Below are 6544 nucleotides of genomic sequence, written 5' to 3'. Positions count from 1 at the left end.
AAAGTAAATATTATACAATGCCACAGGATACAATGCAAATAAATCAGTTTTAGGGCTTGACTCAAGGTAGTAACAAAATAAAGGAAGATAGAGGAGAACACGTTTTTGATGAAGTAAGTCGTTTCTGCACGCTGGATCTCCTGTCATTAACATAGTGAAATTAATATTAATCTTTTGCATTTAGTTTATAGCTATATATAGACGAATCCAATTTCATGCATTCCTGCTCCTCAATAGCAGCCATTAGCCGCGGCGGGTACCCAACTATCCCACCTAAAATGTGGGATGATGCGGCCTTGAAGGGTATTATAAACTGCATTCTATCACCCGTGTAACACGTAGACAAAAGAATGATGACAGTTTACAACACAAAAGAATCTAACATCGAATTTTAAGCGGGTGTAATCCATCCAATTGGGTACTTACAACACCTGTTTGGTGCATGCGGGTACCCAAATATGGCCGACCAAATCCTGACCATGGCTTGGCTCTTTGGATTCGTCTATACTGTAAGAATATTGTACATTTCTGACAGAACTCTAAAAATAAAACTCAAAAACTGAGTCAAATGGAGAATTTTTTCTTTTCTTCATTTGGTTTCCGGATCCGAGTGCCATGTAGACACATGCTATTGACCTTTTCGGTCAATCCCATAAGCCTTTGCGAGTATACCTGAGATGTCATGCCGATCTGCGCCGATGCGCACATCGTTTATCTAACATCATTACTGCGCATTACAAGACGGTGTGACGTCAAATGACGACATCTCAGGTGTACTCGAAAAGGCTTATGGGATTTACTGAAAAGGTCAATTATGGATGCGCATCCCGCAAGATCGCATTTATGTGGAGTCACCTATGCACTGATTCACATAAAAGCTTCCGATCATTTTGATGAGTATTAATCTGTACTGTTAGAAACATTTCTCTAAATTAAAAGGAAATTTGTGACAGCTCAAACGGACAGACGTAAAAACCCTCCAAGCATTTTTTCGATTTTTACAAAATGTTTCTGATTTTTCACAAATGTTTTTGTATTACCTTTAAAAACTGCAGTTGAAATTAATAAAAAATTCTCGATAAATCGTTGGTTTAACGACTGATACCCATTTTGGAGGCATATTATAAATGAAATTTCTGTAAAAAAATATCCGTGGAATATTTACAATTAAAAGACGACAAGTTGCTGTGAATTGAAATGGACAAGGGAATCCCTATATTGGACCAAGCATGAAGTTTTCAACGTTTGCGCAATCATTCTTTTATAACATAACTTAGTTTGAAGTCACTGTGAAAATACGTGATGTTGGAAAATAATATTATAAATATAATCATTTATGATTGCGGTTTATCGCCTAGACTATGCCATAGTCGATTTTTGATAAATAAAAGCATGTTATTAATCATGATGAAAGCATTCAGTTGAACTCGAAATTATACTGATATTTATTACATCAAAATACTAGTATAAAATTGTTATGAAAAAGTTTATATAATTATATTAGTGACGGTAAAAGTAAAGTGTACGTAGGCTTATATTATTGAATGCAACATATCATAATGTCATAATTATATTGGCACTTCAATACTGAACAATTCTGATTTTAGAATCTACCAGTTTATTAATCGCGAAAGTCCGAGTTAAAAATCGACTATGTACATTGCATTTTAAACTGGACTTTGAACGGGCAAAGTCCCTAACACACACACACACACTGTCAATCATACTTGTTTATCAATCCAATTTAACCGCAAGCAAGTATAAGACGCGCTCATGCACCTACTGAGAGTTTAATGTTCCCGGCAACACAAAGGCCGCATAGTTGTGTACCATGTAGTTATTAATGGTAATGGCAGGTGCCCGGAGGATTTAAACCATAACGAGATCTGGGCGACCAATCACAAGCCAGATCCATTTAAAGATGCATTACATCATGACCAATTTTAGTAGGCCAGAAATCCGACAATCTCATCCATTGACAACCGTGTTAAGCATGTAAACCGCAATCCAAAGTAAGTAGTCCACTTGGGAAGCTAACAAATAGAGGGAGTACGGTGACTGAAAAGATCAGTTGTGAAAATCTATCAATTGTGCACAGTTTTAAGCTTAAATACAATATACAGAGTATGCACAGTGGGCAAGTGGACCTACGGAGTAGTCTATTTATCGCCATGACAAAAGTCTCAGAAACTAGAAGACATGAGGTCCGACCAACAGCTATTTTGTTCATTCCTGTTCTAACTAATTCCAGCGGGCGGTCTGTGGCTAGTAAGGAATCGTCTTTGACCATGCGCTGATAGCGTTATCATAAATAAGCCAGCCCTCAACGTTCAACTACCCATACCATATTCTGGCTGGTCAGGAGTATATTTAATATCCCGAATTTATATGCCTACCAGTTCGATCGTATAACCGATTTACAGGAGCATATTTGTTACCATGATTAATAAATTCATATTTATCGTATAATAAAATGGGGCCAAATGTATATGATGTATACATAGTATGAGGATCACAAGAATAATATCTTCTACGGACTTGGCTACTAAGCATGTCGGGAAGGATATTGACCTATCTCAGTTATTATTTTAGACATGGGGTCCGACTTATGGCCCACGTCACTGTGTGCGATCATGCGTGAGAGGCAATTCCCGATATCATGTTAAAAGCTGTTAAATTCCCTGTTTGGTCTGGCTGAAAAAAGTCAAATTTTATGTAAGTGACATGGCATCAGCATGATCAGGGAACCTATTCAATTGATCATGATGGTATCCAGGAAGGGCGAGTGACAAAAAGTTACGCATTCCAAAGTGGTTTAACAAGTCTATGAGGCACATCGTCATCATCCCTATATCTTCGTATCAAAAATTGCCGTGATAGTACGATGAATCCTCACGTTTTTCAACAGCTACGCATGGTGATTTTATTCGAGATAGGCCGAGCGACTCAGGCTAAGCATACAATGTGAGATTTTGAGAGTCTGCCACACTGTTTCTATTCTATGTTTTTACGATTTTCGCATGATCAGATATGGCTGGCCGTAACCGCCACAACGTGGAGCTGCTACGCGTAGCTTACTTTTTGCTTCGCGGAGCTAAATTGACCAATCATGTTAGATCTTTTCATTACGCGGAGCCAGTTGATGCATCCTCGTTCCAGAGAGAGAAAACTCTTGCCAAAATTAATGTTTACTATGTGGATTTTAAGGTTACACGAAGAAACGTATAAAAAACGTATAAAAGACGTATAAAGTTGTTCTCTAAAACCGCGTTTTCTCAGCAATCAAATATCGCAGTGAGTCCAATGTTGGTGCATGGACATATCTTAACATTATTTTTGTGTCTTTATACAAATTTTTAGAATCCGTTTGAAAATCCTTCGTTTAAATCATTTTTACGCACCGTGTTCACAAGATCAAAAACACGTTCCATGCAGTTTTTTTCAAATATTCGCTCCGTATAAAACTACGCCGAGTGATTGTTTTCTCCTTTTTTGTATTGAACTACAAATCGACCAAAAATATAATGTTGCCATGGGGAAGAACCAAAAACAGTACCGATTAAATTTTATTAGCCCGTTTTTGGGAACAATTTTCGAGAATCTTGTACCACAAAACACTGTTATGTTACATTATCGATATCTGGATTGTGGAACATTAATTTTGATTTCTAACTGCCTACATTATTTCTCAAAAGTATGTCGATTCCTTTCCCATTTGAATTTCACTCCAAATTTAAGCTACTTTTGTAAAAATCGAGGTTTTTCGCCATCGATACCTCCGACATTTACAGCGGTGAGGAGATTGTTTATCATAAGAGCCTGGTATGCACTATTCCATAATAGTCAGTTTGAGATCAATCGATTTCATAGATCGCTCAGTAGCTCAAGCGGTTAGCGCGCTGGTATCGTTCGACTATATAATACTATAGTTTTGAGCTGGAAAACTTTGGTACGGGTTCGAGTCCCTATGTGGTCCATTCCATCTATTTTATTTTATTTTTCTCTCACTTTTTTTCTTGTTCGTTTCTTTCTTTCTGACTGCAGCGATTGATTGTTTTTGCCCGGTTTTTTTCATTATATCATTCAGGAATTTTTAGGCTATACTAGTCTAGGCGCGGTCTATTTATATATTTTTTACATATTAGATTAACAAAATATTGGTTGTTGGTTTTTGTTACTGTTGTTGTAGTTATTGTTGTAGGCCTATATATTGCATAATCAGGGTATAAATAGGCATACTAGGGCTAATCATCAGCCTATAGAAGCATTGATTTATTTCACGACAGATATCATCCAGGATAATTTTAAAAATTGAAAATTTAGAAAATCCAAAGGAAAATTGCCGAAAACGGCTGCCCACAATCACCCCCCCCAATATCAGCCCATTATGGTCCTATCATGGTCGCCCCTTCCCTATCCCTGCAACATATAGGATGACTCACGAGCCGCGGTTTGTCCGTGTTCTAGTTCAGATTGATACACTATTGTACGCGTGAGTTCATTCTTTTCTGCATGGCTGTTTCCATTATTAACTTCCGCCCCTCTGGAATCAAGCCTTGAAAATCAATTGCATTTAACCTTAAATGAATCGAATGTAAATAAACCACAAACAGTTGTACAGGATCAATACCATTGTTTGATTAGTGTATAATTATGTTACCTTGCATGCATGTGTCATGTGTGTGGCGTGTTTGTTTGTTTGTCTACTGTGTCAGGCCAGGATCACGGACACCCACGGTACTGATACTGTCATACTAGCACGGTGATCCTATTGTTGAATGCTGTTGACTTTAAAATAATCATGATGCAGTCATGTCTACAGTAGAATTCACCACGACCTTTGAAGGACTTAAACCCCATTAAAAGCTATTAAACCAAGATAACACTCAATGAAAACAGCTCAACTATGTTACATCGGATCTTTTCTGGTTAAATACACACTGCACTTGTGTCTGTTTTACCTGTGCAATGAGCAATGAGCTGGTATTATAGTTTCAGTTGGGTGAATGATTATAAAGCGAACGCAAGGTAACAATACTGTCTGGGCTTTTGTTTACGAAATGAGACAATAGTCTGCTTATTGTTAACCAGCGTTCTTGAAAATGAGAAGCATAATGGTTTGCAGACTTAACACGGCTTAGAAATGATTTGTTCATATTTTTTGGTGTTATCTGTCGTTTACATATCCTTCCTAAAACACAAAAGTACCAATATTTCCAAACACCTAAATTAGCTAAAAATTTAGGAAATGTTACAAAACTATATTTTCTAGAATTTCAGAGAATACTTTAAATATTGGCTGGTTATTTTTTACACAGTGACGTCAACTAGGCAATGGCATAATACTTCTAACATACACTAGGTCACGCGTCAATGGTGAGCGCACTGAGTATTGTGTATAGGAAAACGGGCAGTACCGTAACTACAGTATGTATGGCCTACTACTAGTATATAAAGTAAATCCGAACTGGTTTGCTGAAGGTCGAATTCCGCAGGCCCCGCCGCGCAAGATGTACAAATCAGCTCCCGGCGATACACTGCAGATCGCAGAATTGTGTGCATGGTTTACCACCACTCTGCCTAGCTATATAGTTGTGTACAATACTGTATGAGTTTCTTGTGAGTGCATGTCCATCTTAATAATAAGTCGGTTCGTACTTTTCATAAACTACTTTTTGAATCATAACTTTCGTGACCGAGGATATCTTGCAACTACGTGAAGCTCGTCTGGCAAATTCTTAATGAATAAATTCGCTTCACGTAATGAGTAAGTCGTACTTGATTGGTCAGTTTTACCTCCGAGTAATGAAAAACTCTAACATGATTGGTCAATTTGGCTCCACGGAGCAAAAAGTCAGCTACGCGTAGCAGCTCCACGTTGTGGCGGTTGCGGCCTGCCATATCAGTATCCCATATGATATTTCTATTGCAAGAAAATTTTATTTGTTGTCACGTAAATCACAGGTTTCGTTTAAATTAACTACCTGGAAATTAAATTAACTAATTAGTGAGGACCGGTATTTTGCTGTGGATATGTTTAACTGCAATTTTGATGTAAAACATTTGAAATCCGCTGTAAAAATTGTGATAATATTCAACTCTTTGAGAAAAAATTATATAAAGGAATGCTTGTAAAACCAGGTGCAATACAATGTACATTATTGACACACTATCACTCTCTTTATCTACGTCAATAATAGAATAATCGATTTCAATCGAATTGAATACGTTGCTCCATTTTGAGTTTGTAGTTGACTACTGAGCGACCTAAGCGATCGATTGCTAGCCAATCAGATATAACTCCTTTTCTTGCGTTCAGTGAAATACCACTCGCCTGTCGCTCACTACCACTCGCCCGTCGCTCACCAACGGAGTATTAAATTTATATTTATCGCATAGGGCGTCGACACTGTGCGTCCCCACCTACATAATTATACAAACAAACACGGGGAAGTTATATACAATATGAGCGATTCAATATCAAATTCAAAACTTATGAACATAAATCTGTTCAGACAAGATTGTTCTTGAATAAAATCTTGTT

Source organism: Amphiura filiformis, chromosome 4 (assembly GCF_039555335.1).
Source record: "Amphiura filiformis chromosome 4, Afil_fr2py, whole genome shotgun sequence".
Classification (NCBI taxonomy): domain Eukaryota; kingdom Metazoa; phylum Echinodermata; class Ophiuroidea; order Amphilepidida; family Amphiuridae; genus Amphiura; species Amphiura filiformis.
This window is presented reverse-complemented; position numbering follows the sequence as displayed.